The sequence below is a fragment of the Phoxinus phoxinus genome (genome assembly GCF_949152265.1).
Source record: "Phoxinus phoxinus genome assembly, chromosome: 16".
Taxonomy (NCBI): Eukaryota; Metazoa; Chordata; class Actinopteri; order Cypriniformes; family Leuciscidae; genus Phoxinus; species Phoxinus phoxinus.
Genome location: NC_136891.1, coordinates 860,843 through 884,721, shown reverse-complemented (window position 1 = coordinate 884,721; position 23,879 = coordinate 860,843). Strand labels below are relative to the sequence as shown.

Genomic DNA, 23,879 nt, shown 5'->3' with positions numbered 1-23,879 from the left:
ATGATTCAATGTTTATATGATTCTATGATTCAATGTTTATCTGATTCTATGATTTAATGTTTATATGATTCTATGATTCAATGATTATATTATTCAATGATTCTATGATTCAATGATTCTACGATTCCAGGGTTCTGATTCTATGATTCAATGTTTATATGATTCTATAATTCAATGTTTATATGATTATATGATTCTATGATTAAATGATTCTACGATTCCAGGGTTCTGATTCTATAATTCAATTAATTCATGATTAAATTATTGTATGATTCAATGACTTAATGATTCCATGATTTAATGATTGATTCAATGATTCTATGATTTAATGTTTATATGATTCAATGATTGCATGATTCAATGATTCTACAATTCCAGGGTTCTGATTCTATGATTCAATGTTTATATGATTCTATGATTCAATGTTTATATGATTCTATGATTCAATGATTCTACGATTCCAAGGTTCTGATTCTATAATTCAATTAATTCATGATTAAATTATTGCATGATTCAATGATTCCATGATTTAATGATTGATTCAATGATTCTATGATTTAATGATTATATTATTCAATGATTGCATGATTCTATAATTCAATGATTCCATGATTTAATGATACCATGATTTAATGATTGATTCAATGATTCTATGATTCAATGATTCAATTGTTGCATGATTCAATTATTCAATGATTAAATTATTCTATGATTCAATTATTCCATGATTCTATAATTCAATGATTCAATTATTGCATGATTCTATGACTCCATGATTTAATGATTCCATGACCAGGATCACGTATCGGCACGATCAGCTGAATGAGTTTCAGTGAGACTATTTTAAACTGTAACCTTCACTATAAACACGTCCAATGCTCTTCACAGCTCACATTATTCATTCAAGCAATCGACCGCATCTAGAATTATTCCCAGAAATATGAAATACATCCTTTTCATGTTTAGAAGGAGAGATGGAGACTGGATAAAGATCATCACAATTAAAGAGTTCATTCAGGGCAACTCCATTGAGCAGAAGTTCTTTCATGCGTGGATCGAGTGCAGGGAACGCTTGCTATCGGTGAAGAGAAACGTATAATAAAGATAAGAATGACAATATGATCTGCAGAAGTGAGAGAGTCGCTTCACACCTAAACCAGACTCTGAAACTCAAACATGCCACAGAATGTCTTTCATTCATCAGACGAACACTGACCTTGTGTTTAATAGATCAGTCTGAGAAGAGTCTGAAAACTCCACTGTTGTCAGGAGGTTGCCATGCGGTTGCCATGCGGTTGCTAGGGTGTTCTGAGAAGTTGCTAGGGTGTCAAAAGAACCTTTATGATACTCTGATATAAGTATGCTAACACATCCATCACACACACACACAATTAATTGTATTTCGACTTTATTTCTAGAAATTGAACGAGTTTTATCTTGCATTATAATGACATTAATCTTGAAATGTTTTTATTATTGCTTGGCCCTAATCCTCTTCCGTACAATACTGTCTACTGAATACACTCAATTAAATCATTTTTCATTCTTGTGTTGCATAATTTGCCACAATTTCACCTTGAACAAAAAAAATCAAAAATCAAAATCTCACACATTTGGAAGCTCTTTTGGCTTGGGCTCGTAAGCAGCCACCTAGCAACCATTCAGACCTCCCTAGCAACCCTAGAAAGATGCCCTTCCCATCCGCCATGAAGATCGTAACGACTCCAGACAGCTCATATTCATCGTGTGGTTCTCCATGTATCGTCATCTGTTACCTTTCTTCATCACGATTCATAGTTCAGCATCATTACTGTCACATCAGATGTGTCATCTCCAGCGAGACAACAGTGAGTCTCTTTACTGAAGTTAAGCGGGAATACAGGAATGAGTTCTCAATCGTCCTCGTAATCCACATTTTTCTGGAGGATTTGAATATTTTACTGACTGATGAAATTTAGCCTCCATGCAAATTGATTTGGTTTTCAAATTTCTCCACGGGGTCTGGTGTGTAAGCCGCTAACATGGCTGGCAGCCGTGTGTGTGTGTGTGTGTGTGTGTGTGTGTGTGTGTGTGTGTGTGTGTGTGTCATCTCTCTGCATCTCACACACACACACCTCAGTTCATATGCAGAATGAGATACACTCGTGTTTGCTTAACAGTCGTTGTATAAAGTACGAATCCTGTACTGTGAAAGTATCTGCATCTTGTTCTTCAATAAAACCTTTGGTAACACTCTACAATAAGGTTTCATTAGTTAACATGAACTATAATGAACTGCACGTATACAGCATTTATTCATCTTTGTAAATGCTAATATTATTGAAATCAAAAGGTTGTATTTGTTCACATTAGTTAATGCACTGTGAGCTAACATGAACACACAATGAACAGCTGGATTTGTATTTACTAACATTAACAAAGATTAACAAATACAGTAACACATGTATTGCTCATTGTTAGTTCATGTTAGTTAATACATTAACAAAAATGAACAATTGACAAATGAACAATTATTGTAAAGCGTTACTAAACCTTTTCCTGTTTAAGAAAAACAATGAATACATCATTCATGGAACGTTGTTCTGCAGCATTTAGTTTGATCAAGTCTAAGATTTTTAAATGTTACAACTTGTTTCGTAATGTAACATTCAAAAGTAACGTTCCCATAGTGTTTGAAGAATGATGAAATGTAATGTTCCCTTAACTTACGTTCAGAATAAACGTTTACATAACATAATGAGAACGTTAGCAAAACGCTCTAATTTACTAGTAATTTCTGAGTGAAAATTGCTTCTGCACCAATTGTTTTTCCTTCCCTTGACATTGCGTTAATGATTATTCCTCCTCTCCTGAATTATTAAAAGTGTAGATGTGCTTATCTGCTCGTCCTGATCCTTTATAAGCACTAAATTGAAATAAAATACAGTGTAAAATATGCGGTGTGGGATTTACTTTGAAAAAAAATTCACTCGGAAACTGCTTACAACAATGATTACAAAGAAACACATTGAATGAAACATGAAAGTTTAAAGAAGAAAAACTGAAATGGTATTTTTACACCAATAAACTGTTTTATTTACAACTTTAAACTTTTCAGTATAAATGATCCCCTTTAGTACCGGCAGCGAGTTTTAGCGGCCCACTGGACACACGCCAGATCTTTTTTTAGGAACATTTTGGGAAGAAGTTTTGAAACTTTGTGTATTTGCGGCTTGGGATTTCATTGTTTACTGCTCCTTTTCTTTTCCTCACTCGCACTGGCCGTTCTCTCGTGTTCCTGCTCAACAGATGGAGGTGCAGTTGGTCTACATTAGCAGCTTAATCTACATGGAGCGCTCAGAGAAACAAAGCAACACATAAGTTGTGTGCGAAAGCTTTCTCCGACGGGTACTAGAGTTCTGCAAACACACACAAGACCCAGTCTGCTTATTCCCCATCTGTTCTGAGGAAGGAGTGACGGCGCGACGAGGTCTTTTATATGGAAAACAGGTCTTATATTACCACCTGAGCGACAGATCGGAGACTGAAGGCAGCTCAGCGCCGATCCATTAGAATGAACGATTCTGACATTTTATTAATAGAGACGCTGTCAGAGAGCGGCGATGAGGTTTTTATATTCAATAATACCAACCCGAATATGATTACACACCGGACAGAGTGACACAATAATCTGGCGGAGCGGGGAGGTGTGTAAAAATAAATACATGCATATTCATCCAGTTGCTGGTAATTGATGTTCTCGCCTCGCGAAAGTCATAAAACAACATTCCTCTCGTTCCTCGTATGCTGTTTTGAAGATGTTCACACTTTACAGCTTGTTTATTGATTGACTGCATGTAAATTGCATTTATCACACACCCTCTGCAGCACTATCAAGAGTTTATAACAAAATTCTCATTATTTGCAAGATTTTTAAATTGCCAGTGCTGGGCAACGATTAATCGCATCCAAAATAAGTTTGTTTTTGCATAATATATGTGTGTACTGTGTATAATGTGTATATATATAAATACACACATATGCATGTACATATCTAAGAAATATGTGCATGTTTATACTGTATATATATTTATACATAATTTATATTATATATAAATATTCTATATACATAAAATAAAATTCTTAAATATATACATTCGTATGTATTTATATATACAAAATAATTATACACCGTACACACACATGTACATTGCTATACTTCTATAGCTTTTTAAATTACATCACAATTTAAATTGAATACAATTTGAATTGAGGTAGCAAATAGGATACAGAATTGCTATTTCAATTTAAGGACGTACAAGTTTCAAGTATTCTTAAAAGCGCTATATACATGAAAGTGACTTTCAAAGATATTGGCATTTTTAACAAGAAAGGTAATAATTTTGAATGTTGGCTTTTTAGCAGAAGCAATAATGAATAAATGAACGGTTTATATATTAGCAAATGCGAGTTGATGCCCTTGTGTTTAATTTAAAGTGTTTTGAAATGACTTATAGTAGCTGATTATGCCGCCATTGTGAGTTAATCACCATAAGGAGCCTGTGAGCGATGGTCAGGTGCAGCATTTGTAATGCACAATAGTTAGGTCTGGATTTAATGCATGTTTGGTTCAGGTCTGACCTCTCAGACACCTCACCTCACCTCACCCTGAAGGACATACTAAGACCCAACATCTAGTTACTGGAGTGCCTCAGGGCTCAGTGCTGGGACTGCTTCTCTTCTCCGTCTACATGACATCACTAGGATCTGTCATTCAGAAACATGTTTTTTCCCATCACTGTTATCATCTAGCTACTGGAGTGCCTCAGGGCTCAGTGCTGGGACCGCTTCTCTTCTCCATCTACATGTCATCACTAGATTTGTCATTCAGAAACATGTTTTTTTCCTATCACTGTTATCATCTAGCTACTGGAGTGCCTCAGGGCTCAGTGCTGGGACAGCTTCTCTTCTCCATCTACATGACATCACTAGGATCTAGGGTGACCAGATGCGATAGGTTGAAATTCGGGACGGGGGCGGGGGCGGGGGGGGGGGGTGGTTGTTAAAAAAAAAATGTAAACACCGCGCGCTGGTGACGCCTGCTGGTCAAACGATATAAAATTGTCAAATAAATTAAACATAATGAAACATTAATTTGAGTTAAAATTGTTTTATTAGCATCTAAAGATTGAAGTGATGCATTATGCATATCTAAATTCGCGCCTTCGGTATCTTAGAAATAAAAGAAAACAAAAAAAGATGCCGCAGCCAATGAGCCGCCGGCCGGCGGGGGCTGGCTCATATATCATAATACACTGGCTGCTTTTGGCTGCGGCATCTGTTTTTGTTTATTTTTTTGTAAGATAAAAAGAAACTCAACCTCCACGGACAGTTTTTAATGTTTTATCATACAAGTTCTATTCAAGATTTTGTATAAGTATAATTTTCGGGACAATTAGGGCCGGATTCGGGATTCGGGACAACAGCTCAGATTTCGGGACTGTCCCGAATTTTTCGGGACATCTGGTCACCCTACTAGGATCTGTCATTCAGAAACATGTTTTTTCCCATCACTGTTATCATCTAGCTACTGGAGTGCCTCAGGGCTCAGTGCTGGGACCGCTTCTCTTCTCTATCTACATGTCATCACTAGATCTGTCATTCAGGAACATGTTTTTTCCCATCACTGTTATCATCTAGCTACTGGAGTGCCTCAGGGCTCAGTGCTGGGACCACTTCTCTTCTACATCTACATGTCATCACTGGGACCTGTCATTCAGGAACATGGTTTTTCCCATCACTGTTATCATCTAGCTACTGGAGTGCCTCAGGGCTCAGTGCTGGGACCGCTTCTCTTCTCTATCTACATGACATCACTAGATCTGTCATTCAGGAACATGTTTTTTCCCATCACTGTTATCATCTAGCTACTGGAGTGCCTCAGAGCTCAGTGCTGGGACCACTTCTCTTCTACATCTACATGTCATCACTGGGACCTGTCATTCAGGAACATGGTTTTTCCCATCACTGTTATCATCTAGCTACTGGAGTGCCTCAGGGCTCAGTACTGGGACCGCTTCTCTTCTCTATCTCCATGTCATCACTGGGACCTGTCATTCAGAAACATGTTTTTTTCCTATCACTGTTATCATCTAGTTACTGGAGTGCTTCAGGGCTCAGTGCTGGGACCACTTCTCTTCTCTATCTCCATGTCATCACTGGGACCTGTCATTCAGGAACATGGTTTTTCCCATCACTGTTATCATCTAGCTACTGGAGTGCCTCAGGGCTCAGTGCTGGGACCGCTTCTCTTCTCCATCTACATGTCATCACTAGTGTCGGTCATTCAGGAACATGTTTTTCCCATCACTGTTATCATCTAGCTACTGGAGTGCCTCAGGGCTCAGTACTGGGACCGCTTCTCTTCTCTATCTCCATGTCATCACTAGGATCTGTCATTCAGAAACATGTTTTTCCCATCACTGTTATCATCTAGCTACTGGAGTGCCTCAGGGCTCAGTACTGGGACCGCTTCTCTTCTCTATCTCCATGTCATCACTGGGACCTGTCATTCAGAAACATGTTTTTTCCTATCACTGTTATCATCTAGTTACTGGAGTGCCTCAGGGCTCAGTGCTGGGACCGCTTCTCTTCTACATCTACATGTCATCACTAGATCTGTCATTCAGAAACATGGTTTATCCATCACTGTTATCATCTAGCTACTGGAGTGCCTCAGGGCTCAGTGCTGGGACCGCTTCTCTTCTCCATCTACATGTCTTCACTGGGATCACTTCACTGTTTTTTCCCATCACTGCTATATAAGGCAGAGCAACCACTGGTTCTGCTCCCCTATCCCTAAACTCACTACTTCAGACCTATATGTGTCCTCCAGAAGCTTGTGTTCTGCAAGTGAACGGTGGTGCCGTTCATCCCGAAGAGGCACAAAATCCCTTTCACGGACCTTCATCTGGACTGTTCCCTGCTGGTGGAATGATCTGCCTAACTCAACCTGAGCTGTTGAGTCTTTAGTCAATTTCAAGAAACTCCTGAAGACGCATCTTTTTTGTCAACCTTATTTGGTTCTATATAAAATTATTGCACCATTACAACGTTCTATGACGTGTCTGACAGAACCCTTTAAGGTTCCATATATAACTATATACGAGCTGAGCTGCGGAGTCTTTAGCCATTTTCAAGAAACTCCTGAAGACCCATCTTTTTCGTCAACATCTGATCCGTTAATACTAGCACTTACTGTACTATAGATCTAAAAAAACACCTTCCCACACGAGCTGGTAATGATCACGGCACTTACATATTATTGCCCTATTGTTGGTTTGATTGCCCCTATTACTCTCCTCATTGGTAATTCGCTTTAGATAAAAGTGTATGCTAAATCAAATGTGAATGTAATGTATAAATAAAGACAGAATACCAGCATGAGTGTAATTGTATGTATGAGTCAGATTTGCCTTGCTGCCGCCACTGGCGTGTAACACACACACACACACACACACACACACACACACACACACACAAGGCATTACAGCACTGCAGAGCAGATCAGCACACAGCAGGGATGTTGGCTTTATACACTGTATATTTATGAATATTCTATCATGGCTTTTAACTTCAGCACATGCGGGCAGGAACGCAGCAGTGGTTTTGAACCGGACAGGATTCTAATGCTGCATGTTGCTTATATAATGCATCTTATATAATACACTTGGTGATGGTTAAAGTTTTTTCACCAGTGATTGAATGGAGTTTATTTCTAATAGGTTTGAAGCTTCATGTGCGTCATGCAGTATTCAGGTCAGTTTACATCAGGGGTCTAACAACGCCTCGGAAAATATTAATATTTCATTGTATGGGGTCCATTATCACGAGTATTTACTGTAATTCTCTGTACTGACAGAGCAGAAAAACTACAAACAGATGTACTGGATGAATAAAACAGCAAAGGGGTGAAAACTTTTGTTTTAGCTTTAATATCTTTACAGGGAGTAAATTTAGAGACATAGTTTCTTAGAGTTTTAAGCACAAACTCACTTCATTTTGATACATTTTTCAATATAAAGTCATTTTGCATTTCAAGTAAATGGTTAAATGAAAATATATTTGTACTTGATAAAACTTTTGCAGTGCATTAACGTTACTGGAAGAACGTGTGTTGTAACTTTAAAGGGTAACTGTCACCAAAATTGAACCTAGGCTCTTTTTGTTAATAACCGTATTTTCGGTTTCAGTCAAATTGCCTCTTGAATGTGAGAGCACGGGGCGCTACTATGATAGCATCAACATCTGTGTGTTTAAAACACTAATGCGGCTCGACACAACATGAAACAGCTGGAAGTGTCACCAGCGGCTCCACACATGAACTCCAGCATTGACTACGGTGTGTGTGTGTTCACAGAGTTTACTAAAAAGAAAGGTTTTGTACGACTCACTTTATCAGTTAGTATTTCCGGTGGCTGGAATTCTGTCAGTCAAAAGTAGTCGATCTTAGTCAAAAGTAGTCAAAAGTAGTCGATCGCAGGTGAGATGGTGTGTGTCAGGCTGACGGTGAGATGGTGTGTGTCATAGGGCAGGTGTAGAGTTCAGTGGTGAGTGTGTGTGTGACGCAGGTGCAGTGTGTTGCACTGCTGATTCTCTGAACACTTCTATTCCCATGCAGCGCTGTGTTCCTGTTCACACACCCCAACAAACTCTGTGATTGCAGACACTTGTGCAGATTTACTGTGGTCGTTCACTACACAGTGAGGCTCTATATGGACCGCTAGAGTTCATGACTCAGTTTTAAAGAAAAATTGAAGCCAAATGGTTCTACAGGTGAAACTCGAAAAATTAGAATATGGTGCAAAAGTTAGTTGAACTCTACTGAACTCTACAGCTTATGAAAACCTTTTCACAATATTCTAATTTTGAATTTGGGTTTTCATAAGCTGTAAGCCATAATCAAACATTTTAACAAATAAAGGCTTGAAATATCTCACTTTGCATGTAATGAGTCTATATAATATATTAGTTTCACATTTTAAGTTGAATTACTGAAATAAAGGAACTTTTGCACCATATTCTAATTTTTATATATATAGATCAATAGGGTTCTTGATACAGTTTTTAAAGAACACTTGATGCCAAAAAAGCTTTATATAGAACTCTAGGGTTCTTGACTCAATTTTAAAGAACTCTTTATGGTTCTATATAAGGAGAAATTATTGCATAATACTTTATATAACCACTAAAATGTTCCTTTTTATCATTATAAATTTTTCTTCACAGAGTGTAATATCTCACTGTAAATATATTATAAGTTGTAAAAGAAAAAGATTATTGAAGTATGTTTTACAAGGAAATGCAATTCTACTTCAAAATGCTCAATTTAATTCAATATCTCACTTATCATTTCTTTGTAATTCTTTGTAAAATGTACTAGCAATGTACTACTGAAAATTGTTTCAAAGTAAATCCTACTCCACATATTTTTCGATGTATAGATATTTGTGTACAGCTGGGTTTACTGTGCACTTTTACTGCAGAGTGATTTCATTGCATTGTGATTTAAAGATAAATGTGAAATGTAATATCTTATAATATATTTAATTTGGCTTGAAATTCACAACAACATCAATTGTTTGTATTTATATTTTCTGTTTTCATTTTAATTCAGTTAATGTTTTAGTCATTTTTACTAGTTTTTATTTTAAAATGTCTATATAGATTTTATATATATATATGTATATATATATATATATATATATATATATATATATATATATATATATATATATATATATATATATATATATTATATTTGGCTTTAGTTATTATCAAGTTAAATAAGAAATGTTGCCTTGGCAAGAACTAGCTGAAAGAAAACATTTTTATTTCAGTCACAGTATCGTTTTATTTCAAGTAAAGAAAATGTTTTTTTATTGTTTTAATTAACTATCCAGCTAAAGATATAAAACGGCTAAATTGATCTTAGACATTATTGAGATAGTGAATGGAATAAAAACACACCATCAGATCAAGATTAATGCAAGAGCTCTGTGATGTCATTACATTATGACTAACAAAAGCCTTTAGCAAGATGATTATTTGATGCTGTACTTTCACATAGCTTCATGTGTTTTTATCACTCTCGTGTATAAATAATGCAATGATAGCCACATAAACAAACAGTTACTGTATAAATGCTACAGCTGTTGTGTTGTAAGTGTTTTAACGGTGAGTTCTGTTCATTACGCTGTCAATAGTTCCAGCAAAGCCTCATGGGAAGGTGTTTTCTACACGGGCTCAATCAACTGGATAATGTCTCTAATGCAATTTCACTTTCTCAAGGGTTCACTGGCCGCCAATAGAGTCCATGTCTTTTCTTCACTATTGAGCCGTATATCCGAGTGGAGCGGTTTATGGAACAAGAACTCTTCCTTTTTATTATACAAATGTGTCAATAAATGTCTACAAATTTATCAAATTGATCCGAGATCAGGTAAAAATCTTGAGTTCACAGAGATCATCGGCCCCTAGTGGAGAAACACTGACATTAGTCACTTCATCTATACAGCGCTTTAACTATATAGAGTGTTTCACAGCAGCTTTACAGTGATAATAGGAGATTACAGTAAAGCCCCTTTCACACAGCGCATTGGGAAATTGCCGCGAAATTGCCAGAGTGCCTTCTGTGTGTACGCAAACACGTCCCGGGATTGATGACTGTGTGAAAGGGGCTTTAGAAAGAGTGTTTAGGCTTTACAGCAGCTCTAGAATAAAGTTATTGTCCAGATAAAGTTAGTTTTGATTGATTCACTTCTGTTGCAAAGATCATTAGTTATTAACTAAATATTTTTTTCTAAATACAGTTATGAAGTAAAGAAGCCTCGTTTACTGAAATCACTTAAGACTTCCTTTGAACACACATCACTACTTTACTGTAAACACACACACATCACTACTTTACTGTAAACACACACACACACATCACTACTTTACTGTAAACACACACACATCACTACTTTACTGTAAACACACACACACACACACACATCACTACTTTACTGTAAACACACACACACACACATCACTACTTTACTGTAAACACACACACATCACTACTTTACTGTAAACACACACATCACTACTTTACTGTAAACACACACACACACACACATCACTACTTTACTGTAAACACACACACACACACACATCACTACTTTACTGTAAACACACACACACACACACACATCACTACTTTACTGTAAACACACACACACATCACTACTTTACTGTAAACGCGCATCACTACTTTACTGTGCATCACTACTTTACTGTAAACACATACACACACATCACTACTTTAATGTAAACACACACACATCACTACTTTACTGTAAACACACACGCATCACCACTTTACTGTAAACACACACATCACCACTTTACTGTAAACACACACACACACCACTACTTTACTGTAAACACACACACATCACTACTTTACTGTAAACACACACACATCACTACTTTACTGTAAACACACACACATCACTACTTTACTGTAAACACACACACACACACACACATCACTACTTTACTGTAAACACACATCACTACTTTACTGTAAACACACATCACTACTTTACTGTAAACACACACACATCACTACTTTACTGTAAACACACACACACACACATCACTACTTTACTGTAAACACACACACACACACACACATCACTACTTTACTGTAAACACACACACACACACACACACACACACACATCACTACTTTACTGTAAACACACACACACCTCACTACTTTACTGTAAACGCGCATCACTACTTTACTGTGCATCACTACTTTACTGTAAACACATACACACACATCACTACTTTAATGTAAACACACACACATCACTACTTTACTGTAAACACACACGCATCACTACTTTACTGTAAACACACACATCACCACTTTACTGTAAACACACACACACACCACTACTTTACTGTAAACACACACACATCACTACTTTACTGTAAACACACACACATCACTACTTTACTGTAAACACACACACATCACTACTTTACTGTAAACACACACACACACACACACACACATCACTACTTTACTGTAAACACACATCACTACTTTACTGTAAACACACATCACTACTTTACTGTAAACACGCATCACTACTTTACTGTAAACGTGCATCACTACTTTACTGTAAACACACATCGCTACTTTACTGTAAACACACATCACTACTTTACTGTAAACACACATCGCTACTTTACTGTAAACACACATCACTACTTTACTGTAAACACACATCTCTACTTTACTGTAAACACACATCGCTACTTTACTGTAAACACACATCGCTACTTTACTGTAAACACGCATCACTACTTTACTGTAAACACACATCGCTACTTTACTGTAAACACGCATCACTACTTTACTGTAAACACACATCACTACTTTACTGTAAACACACATCTCTACTTTACTGTAAACACACATCACTACTTTACTGTAAACACACATCACTACTTTACTGTAAACACACATCACTACTTTACTGTAAACACACATCACTACTTTACTGTAAACACACATCACTACTTTACTGTAAACACACATCACTACTTTACTGTAAACACACATCACTACTTTACTGTAAACGTGCATCACTACTTTACTGTAAACACACATCGCTACTTTACTGTAAACACACATCGCTACTTTATTGTAAACACACATCAATACTTTACTGTAAACACACATCGCTACTTTACTGTAAACACACATCGCTACTTTACTGTAAACACGCATCACTACTTTACTGTAAACACACATCACTACTTTACTGTAAACACGCATCACTACTTTACTGTAAACACACATCACTACTTTACTGTAAACACACATCTCTACTTTACTGTAAACACACATCACTACTTTACTGTAAACACACATCACTACTTTACTGTAAACACACATCGCTACTTTACTGTAAACACGCATCACTACTTTACTGTAAACACACATCACTACTTTACTGTAAACACACATCACTACTTTACTGTAAACACACATCACTACTTTACTGTAAACACACATCACTACTTTACTGTAAACACACATCACTACTTTACTGTAAACACACATCACTACTTTACTGTAAACACACATCACTACTTTACTGTAAACACACATCACTACTTTACTGTAAACACACATCACTACTTTACTGTAAACACACATCGCTACTTTACTGTAAACACGCATCGCTACTTTACTGTAAACACACATCACTACTTTACTGTAAACACACATCGCTACTTTACTGTAAACACGCATCACTACTTTACTGTAAACACACATCACTACTTTACTGTAAACACGCATCACTACTTTACTGTAAACACACATCACTACTTTACTGTAAACACGCATCACTACTTAATTAACTGGATATTAGTATTATTATTGTTGTTTTCATATTCACGTTCCCCAATGGTGTGTCCTTCTCTCCACTAGATCAACAAGATGCATTTATTTATGTATTCATAAGGGTAAGCAGAGGAACAAGGCCACAGTGATCACATGGGGAAGTTTTTAATCGAGCCGATGTGAGCATCCGACTGCATGATGCTCGCCGACGCGTGTGTGTTTATGTGAGCCACAGCTGCCGGAGTGTGTGTGTGTGTCTGGACTGAAGAACCAGGACAACCGTACGCATAAAGGAGAGCGAGTGATGATCATATTTACCCATAATGACAAAAGCTCATTTCCACTGCAAAAAAAAACATGCTTTGGTAAATCTTAATTATGATTAAAAGTAAAAAATATGAGATAATTATGACAATAAAAGTTATTAAACATTAAAATTATGATGACATAAGCCATCATTTAGTCAACATTACAAGATACTAAGGCAGAATTGAAGCAAGTCACAATTATGAGACAAAAATTTAATTGACACATACTAAGCCATAATTATGAGAAAAGTTTAAAAAAAAAAGAGTACTAAGTCATTATGATGACATAAAAAGTCCAAATTATGAGACAAGTCAAATTTTTTACATACTAAGCCATAAATATTCCAAATTATGAGTACTAAGATATAATTATGACATAAAAAGTCAAAATTATGAGAAGTAAAAAACATTACATGCCAAGCCATAATTATGATACAAGTCAAAATTGTTAGATAAAAAGTAAAAATTAAGAGATAGTCAAAATTATGACTAAAAATTAGCCATAATTATGATTAAAAAGTCTACTAGATAGTAAGGCACAATTGACATAAGTCATATTTATGAGACGAAACTTATTTTTTTTTTACATACTAGGGCATAATTATAATATAAGTCAAAATTATGAGATAAAAAGGCAATATTTCTACATATTAAGCCATAATTATGATACAAGTCAAAATTATGAAATAAAGTCAATTACGAGATACTAAGGCAGAATTGGCATCAAATTTATGAGACAAAAAGTTGTAAAAAATTACATACTTAGCCATAATTATGATATAAGTCAAAAGTATGAGACCAAAATTTAAACATTTTACATACTAAGCCATAATTATGATACAAGTAAAAACTGTGAGGCAAAAAAATTACATACTAAACCATAACTATGATATAAGTCAAAATAATTTTTCTAAGGCACGTTCTGATTTAATCTAAGCCCTGTCTGTGAGACCAGACCTATGAATCATAATTATGGCATATAATTCTTAATTATGAGATTAAAAAGACTGCATTTCCTGCTTCTGTTGGTTTTGTAGAGCACGTTTATACTTCCTGTTTAGTTCCGACTCTTTTGCAAACTGCATTTTTTCCCCCTTCTTTTTATAATAGCTTTGTTAACGATAATATGAGTTCATCGCTTTCCAAATGAGTATCCCTACACGCATAATCATAGCATGGAAATGAAGGGTCACCGTGACATAAACGCACACGATGATATGCTAATTGCTCATCAGCCCCTAAAGTGCAGTGTGGGAAGTCTTTGTAATATATTAATGTGATCCATCTAATTTATGCACAGCGCATTAATCTTTATTCCATTCCTGAAGCGGTTTGGCATCACCATTAGCCAGCAGGTAATAGCATAACGGACGTGTCACGCTAAGAAAATACAATATGCTAATCAGTTTGATTTGCCATTTTTGTCACGTTTAATAACCTTCAGTGTTGGGTCTTCAGGATGATTTGTGTGTTGTGGATGAAACTCAAACGGTCCGTGAAAAGCCCATGAAATGCAACAATGTGGATGTAGAAAAAATCTAAATTATGACATACTAAGATGAAATTATGACAAAATGTTGAAATTATGGCTAAAAAGGTCAATTATGACAGTCAAAATTATGACAAGTCGTAATTAGCACATAGAAAATGAAGACTTTATCTCAATTTCAAATTTTCAGTGTCAGAATTGTACATTTATTTCATAATTGAATGAAATGTCATAATTATAGCAAGTGGAAATTATGACATAATTAGGATTTGATGTCATAATTTCAACTTTTTGTCAGTTTATTATTTTTTTATGTTTTTATTTATCTCAAATTGACAAATTGAAATTATGACATAAAAAGTCAAAATTAGGACATACTAATGATAAATAAATCAAAATTGAGTCAAAATTATGACACAAAATGTTAAATTATGACGAAAAGCAATAATTATGACATTAAAGTCTAAATTGACATAAAAAGTCATAATTATGACAAAAAGCAAGAATTGACTAATTTAAATTGTGACAAAATTTTTACTGTCAACTTTTTATGTTTTTTATGTCATAATTATGAGATAAATAAAAATTGAGTGTCAAAATTATGACAAAAAGTTGAAATTATGACAAAAAGTTAATAATTATGACATTAAAGTCATTTAAAGCATTAGAAACACAGATGAAGATCAAAGAAAACAAAAGCTGGACTTCCTGAAGTCGTGAAATGAACATCTAATGGCTTTAAACGCAAAAGCTCTGGTGTGTTTCAGCTTTATGAACACAAATCTGCACCTTTAATTGCCTTCATCGTGGATCAGAGAAGCAGCGACACACTTTATAACGTATCCAGAGCTCTAAATCCTGCAGGTTTATTAATCTCTGTATGCTAATCAGTTCAGACGAGGACAGAGCAAGGTCAAATATGCACAAGCTACAGCAGCTTCTGAGGTACAGCATCGCTCTGGACCGCAGGACATGAACTTTCATCTGAAACCTTGACATTTTATGACTGAGCAAAAACATTTCAAGCTGCCGTTGAGAAGAGCAGCACATCCAGGGGTCAAGCTGACATCGGACTTCACATTTTCTCAGAATCTTGCAGAATCTTGCTCCAGAAAGACTTGCAAAATGTATTATTTTTCATTGCCACATCCAAAACAATAACAGTAAAACTACACTCTAAAAAACACTGGGTTAAAATAAACCCAATTTGGGTTGTTTTCAACCCAAGGGCTGGGTAATTATAGGACAGAACAGAGTTTGGTAAATTTTACCCAGCAAAATGGGTTGTTTATTTAACCCAACATACTGGGTTGATTCATTTTTATTATAGCACTAGCTTTTCTTCTTTTCTTCTTTTGCTTCATACATGAATTAATGTTTAAGGATGAACTTAAATCCTCTAAACGCTTTTAAAGTACTCCACACAACCACTGGTTTGCATGATAATTCCTTTAGTTTCCTTTTTTTATAGCATATTTCATGGAGTTTTGAATATATGTTGCATACATTTAAGCTCATTTAACAAATATTAGAAGTAAAAATTAAACATTTAGAAGTAATTCAAGTGTAATGGACCAGTCTCTACTGTGCGGAGGAACCGAAATATGATGAATCCATAACCTCCATAACCTGTCCATAAACAATCAGTGGACAGTACTGAGAACATATTATAACATCCCAAAAAATTATATTCTGCATCTATGATATGGGTAGAAAAAATAACTCAAAGAATTGACCCAAAAACTCAACCCAGGACATGGGTAGAAAAAATAACCCAAGATTTTTTAGAATGTAATACAAATAATCTACAGAATGATATATACCTAAATGAATTGTTTACATAATTGCCCTGCTGATTCTGACCATCTAAACAACATCTTCAAGTCTTGACAGGCAGAATATTCTGCTTCAAAGCCGCCATCAGTTTAATCCAAAACATTTGAAGTCCAAATAAAGTCAGTGTGACTAATAATTTCCAGCACTTTCCTCATAAAAACACATGACAACTCGCCTCTGAAGTGTGAAGCTCACACTCAAACTCTAATCGCGTCGAGCTTTCGGAAGCTCGTGAATAAACATGAGCTGCATGCGTTTAATTACTGCCCCAATTTGAGCCTTTCGTCAGTCTGAGGTAAAGAGGGGATTATGATATTACACCTGTGAGATGATGACATGTATCTGGAGCTGAAGCAACACGAGTCCGACTGCTGAAGCCGTGCGGTTCTGTCGGTTCTGAAGGCTCTTAACTCGAGGTCCAGATGTTCAGGCTCTTATCAGGGCTTCAACCCGGATCAACCTCTGATGCTCGACTGTGGAAACTGATGCTTGACATTCCTCTCTAGATTTATACTCTTCCTGCATCTCACCATTTCTTTAGAACAAACTGATTTAGTGGGTTTTTTAATGATAAGAGGTGTCCTTAAATCATCTAAGAGACCATACGAGTTCTCAGGCTCGACTAGAACATGTTCTCCTGCTGTAATGTTGATTATTCTCCTCATATTCTCCATTGTTGCGGCTCCTCTCTTCCCAGTCTGTCAGTAACGCTCTGTTTACTTCCTGTCTCTATGAAGCCCCTCCTTCTGAAAAGCACACTGTGCTCTGATTGGTCGGCTGGAGCAGTGTGTTGTGATTGGTCGAGCACTTCGAGTGTGTTTCTAAAATTGCATATAAATTTACCAAAATGCATTTTGGACCTGTCACTTAAGATAACAAATGTTAAATGAAATTTATTCAAAAGTTTAAAAAAATTTAATATTTCTCATTTTCATTTAACTGTAATCTTAAAAAAAAACCTGATTGACATGTTTAAAAGACAAAAGACTAATATGAATGACAAAAATACACAGCAACATTATTAAACCTTTAACTAACATAACTAAAAAGAAAACAGAAAATATAAATATTTTAACTAATTTAAAATATGAATAAAACAAATATAATAGCATCTCTAAGATACTAAAATAACACTTTTTTTTGCCAAAGAATAAAAATGTATTCATACATGTAAAAAATGTTGAATGTTCTAAAGATAAAGAAAAATCTTGGTTGTTTTTTTGGAATGTTAATGAAACACAGTGTATCGTTCTTCAAACATTACGGGAACGTTACTTTTGAATGTTCTCTGAACGTTCTGACACAACGTAACATTTACAAAACTTTAGATGAACTAACAACAACAAACATAAACATTTATAAACATTATTTATACATAACGATGTATAAATAATGTATTTGTGCAAATGTTTTGAGAACATTGTTAACGACCAGAGAACTTTAAACAAACATTCTATTTTCCATCCATCCCAATAACTTTGAACAAATGTTTTATTAATATTAATGTAAGAATGTTAGTTGATAACTTCGACAGAACGCTCTGTTCGCTGGAGAGATGCGCATTAATGTTCTCCACAGAAGACAGTCACTGGTGTTGGTTTGCGGACACACACGTGTTCTGACAGTGATGCTGGCACATGAAGCCGAGTGTGTGTTGTGTGTAACTCGAGACAGGCTCGTCACACACTGACGTTTACACGCTCTGTTAATGAGACGTGATTGTGTTGTGTGTCCTGACAGGTTAACGGATGTCTCTGTTAATGTGACGCAGGAACAAGGAAAGAGAATTACAGTCAATTAAAAGTGAAATGTCAGTGACGGGCCTTTATCGTGTCACACGCGCGAGTCAGACGCTGCATTATTAACAACACATCCAGCCGCCGCAGAACTACAGCTTTCCCAGAGACGTCATGCTGGCCTCCGCGTCTACTAGACGGCACATATTAAAGCCCGTGTTGCAGGTTAAATTTTTCAACGAATTTGTGCAATTTGCTTGTTGGTAATGAACATTTAAACTGTTATCCATTGTATTTTATGTTGTTGGGTATCACAAAACGGAATATAATACGAAAAAGTAGGTATTATCTTACAGCGCCAACGATTCTCCTTTCCGCCACAATGCATTCCATGACGTCACCTTGGGGAGAGAGTTTACCAAAGCCCGAGAGTATTCAGATAGCGCAGATTATAGAACATGATCATTGTCTATACAACACATCTATAGACAGTCACCTATAACTGTTTAAGTTGGTTCATAAGACTTCGTGAAAAAAGTAAACAAACAATTAACATACTCGTGCGTGCGGGCTAGGGGACCATGATCCTGCGATGTGTGTATGCTATCTTCAGCACAGACGGGTTCAGGCAGCATTCAGCATTCAGTCACATCTGGTCGCGGGGTGAGCTCCTCGACCAGCGACCAAACGCACTCACTGCCCTACAGCACAAGCTTTCCAGCGCAGTTTCCACGGGACGGCACCGCCCGCGCGAGCACCTGCCAAACACCGCCACAGACGCGCGGCGGCTACGTTTGCAACAACATTTTCACCGAAGGAAGAGAAACGCTTAGAAACGCCCATATAGCAGCACGATGCCTTCTATTTCTAGATGACAAAGACAAAGTTTACCACTGTACTATGACAAAGGCTACCGGTAGCCTACTTATCTGAACTAACGTCATGATCACCGCCACTATAAAGAAAACGTTGATTTTTCACTTGGTGCTATTCAATGACAGTAAAAAAAATATGTGTCGTTATCTCATTGCTGCGTCGCTAAATGATAGCAACTCTCCAGGACACTTCACCAACTCTCCACTCATTCTCCTCGGACCATCACTTCATCGGCTTGGACGGCCATCAGGCTAGCTTTCCTCCACGTCTCCCCAACGTGACGTCATCACCGAATTGCGTGAAAAAAAACGTTAATACCAAAAACGTAAAAAAACTGGTATTTAAGACCATTTTTGAGACATTTTAAAAATGATATACATATCTTGAGTGATTTATGTAACCATTAATCGACAGTGGTGGTTAACCTGCAACATGGCCTTTAAGTGATCAGAACTACATTCTTATAGTAACGTAACGTGTGTGTGAGCGTGTGTGTGAGCGTGTGTGTGTGCGTGCGTGCGTGCGTGCGTGTGTGTGAGTGAGTGTGTGTGAGAGTTTATGAGTGTGTTTGTGTGTGTGTGTGAGCGTGAGCGTGTGTGTGAGCGTGTGTGTGAGCGTGTGTGTGTGTGTGTGTGTGAAAGAGAGTAATCACTGTTTCTCTCTAGAATAGGAGCAGGAGAATGAACTGAAGTGAATAGAGTCCATGTTGATTTCATGCGACACAAATAATGTCTTCAGTCGATACCAATTTCAATACAACAGCAAAAGCTCGACTTTAAAGCTCTTCTGAATGAAGAAAACATTGTTTCTCGGGTAATTATTCGAGACAAGTACAAGAAACGACTTGCAAACAATGAAACAAAGAGCGTTTGAGGTCGAACGGCAACAATTATTTACATTCAGAAGCTGCATAAAACACTGAAGCGATCAAACACAACACACAGAGGTTTTAATGACGGCCAGTCCGCGATTATCAGTTATTATTCACTCACACGGATTCCCTGCTGTTGGAGTTTGACTAATATATAATCAGCCGTAGAGTCTCGTACTTCAGGCCCAACTTTGTGTTCATGTTCGATTGGAGAATTCAGACAAAACCAGTCGACGACTGTCTCTTTTTATTTATCAAGATTAAATGTTGTTTATTTACTCCTATTATTAATGATATATCAGACAGCATCAGCTCACGATCACCAGGATTCAGATGATAGTTTATAAACGTGTACTTTATTAGTTCAGGTCTGTTAATTAAATATGAGAATATTGAATTGGAATATGCAACAGCGTGTCATAAATCACAAAGCAATAAACGTAGATTTACCGTATTTTCTGGACTATAAGTCACACTTTTTATCATAGTTTGGCTGGTCCTGCGACTTATAGTCCGGTGCGACTTATATATCAAAATTAATTCATACTGACTGAGATGAACCAAGAGAAAACATTACCGTCTACAGCCGCGAGAGGGCGCTCTAGTTAGCGGAGTTGTTCAGAAGCGACACCGAGGAAGAACTCAATGTATTCAGTGTTGAGGAGTGAGATCGGGAGCTTGGGGAACTTGCTGACCGGTAACTTGTTGGACTCGCTGGCTATGTTAATTTAGCCTATTCAGCCTCAGGTATATGTTCTTTATGCTGTTGTCGCTGAATAACTGTTAATGTGTTACGCTAACACACCGGACACTATTCAGCTGTTGTTCTGTGTGATATAGTGCAGCTGAATAACCTTTCCAGATTAAATGTCTGTTCTTGGATTTTGTGAAATACATTTCTAAATAAATGCGACTTATAGTCCAGTGCGATTTATATATGTGTTTTTCCTCTTCGTGACGCATTTTTTTCGACTGATGCGACTTATACTCCAGAGACTATAGTCCGGAGCGACTTATACTCCAGAGACTATAGTCCGGAGCGACTTATACTCCAGAGACTATAGTCCGGAGCGACTTATACTCCAGAGACTATAGTCCGGAGCGACTTATACTCCAGAGACTATAGTCCGGAGCGACTTATACTCCAGAGACTATAGTCCGGAGCGACTTATACTCCAGAGACTATAGTCCGGAGCGACTTATACTCCAGAGACTATAGTCCGGAGCGACTTATACTTCAGAGACTATAGTCCGGAGCGATTTATACTTCAGAGACTATAGTCCGGAGCGACTTATAGTCCGGAAAATACGGTACATTTCTTTATTGTCATTGTAACATTGTCACAATGAAATTCTCTGTGACTCAATTCAGTTTGCAGCATATAAACAACATTATGATATATAAAATTATATAAAAAGAATAAATAGAAATATAAAGACCGAGACGAGCTATTTAAATTCTTAAGGTGCTAAACTAATAATTAACTGATTACAAGAATAGTTAAACGAATACTGATCGCAGCATAAAAATATATTGTGCTAATATATGTGATGCGAAATACAGTCTAAACACAATTATTGTACATATAGCAGTTATTGAGGCTTCGGTTCTTGGAAAAATAATAATAAACGCTGTGCATATTAATTCAATCTAATTACAGAACAGTGAGGCTTTCATTAGTGTCATTTCAAGTGCCGTCTTTAGCAACCGCTCGGGATGTGTGTGTGTGTGTGTGTGTGTGTGTGTGTGTGTGTGTGTGTGTGTGTGTGTGTGTGTGTGTGTGTGTGTGTGTGTGTGTGTGTCAGCTGACCGTCTCATATGATCAGAGAGAGACTCCATCTGTTCTTCACAGATTCTGCTGTACGATATAAACACAATCTGCCGAGTGTTAAACACGGACGAGACGCCATCAGGACTGCATATGTGTGGGAGAAAACAGCAGACCGAATCGAGGAACCCATTAATGAAAATAGAGTATGGAACTCAAAGGAACTTTGACGAATAAATCAAGTCAGCTTTATTTATACAGCGCTTTTTTCAATACAGAGTTTTTCAGAGCAACTTTACAGAGAGAACAGGAAAATAATGCAACAAAGTTAGTTTCCAGAAGAGAATAGCGCCACAGTCCAGCTTAAGTAAGTTCAGTGTGTGTGTGTGTGCGTGTGTGTGTGTGTGTGTGAGCGCGTGTGAGAGCGTGACCGTGTGTGAGCGTGTGTGTGTGTGTGTGTGTGTGAGCGCGTGTGAGAGCGTGACCGTGTGTGTGTGTCTCAGAGATGACAAGAAAATAATGCAACAAAGTGTGTTTCCAGAACATTCTTTGTTTTTTCCGTATTTTGCTCTTCCTTTCATGTTTCCTGGACTTTTGCCTTGTACAGCACATGGTCAACTTCTGTTGGGTTTATTTGTGCTATATATATAAATAAATGAAATGAAAACATAAAAAATTAACATATTGGCCGATACCGATATGGTGGCCGATATATCGTGCATCACTACTATTCACTACCATTATTATTAAATGTTTTATATATAACATTAATACATGACCAAGATGGGCATTTTAAACTGAATTCATGTCCTGGACGCCAGTGAGATCTGAAACCAACAGAAGAAATGTGATGTTCATGTTCAGCTGTGACGGTATTTTTCCGTGTTGTTTGTTGTGTTATCAGCGTGTGTTGACGTTTGTTCCAGGATCAGTATTCGTGATGATTCATGAGCGTGCTGATAAATCACAGCCTCAGGAATCACATGTCATCTACATGAAATAACCCTGCGCGCGGTGTCCTTCTACAGAAACGGTTCCCTGGCGCCGTTTGATGGACGATCTGGTAAAGTGTGTGTGAGGCCTGAGCTTTGAAACGACTTCCCGTCGCCCGCGGCCGAGACCATATCGAGCCTTTGATCACGCCTTCGAGTCTGTGGATTCATCTGCTAATATTCCACGTTTCCATTCAGCAGGTATTTAAGGAAAAAGCTCTTAGTGGGGTTTGAAGTTAAACCGTTTGACGTTCACTTATTAACATATGACCAGCACATTTACATATCAACGCCTGTTCAGTATTCAGCATCGTGACCCACCCTGATAAGAGGTTAGCCAATCATAACACACGTCATTCTTACATATAGTCTTAAAGGCACAGCAGCAGAAACAGCCTGAATGCTTGAAAGGGTCAGAGAAAATTATTATAAAAATAGAAAAACGTAAAGTGGCAAAGCTGAAGGATCTCTGGTAATAAGGGTCGCAGTTTAGAGGATTTTTATAACATCGTTAACTTGTGTTGAGATGATCCCCATAGTCCTGCCACTGTT

General features: G+C 37.0%; 2 protein-coding genes across 2 annotated transcripts in view; both read left to right on the top strand.

The window, feature by feature from the left end:
• LOC306983387 (uncharacterized protein) overlaps nt 1–23,879 on the top strand; it is a gene marked incomplete at its 3' end in the record, with an annotated part of 471,868 nt that overhangs the window by 190,313 nt on the left and 257,676 nt on the right. The window lies entirely within an intron of this gene.
• Nucleotides 23,364–23,879, top strand: part of fkbp3 (FKBP prolyl isomerase 3) — a 32,604-nt gene continuing 32,088 nt past the window's right edge. The window contains exon 1 of the mRNA XM_079639508.1: nt 23,364–23,528. The gene's annotated coding sequence lies outside the window, so the exon portion shown is untranslated. The remainder of the gene's footprint in view (nt 23,529–23,879) is intronic.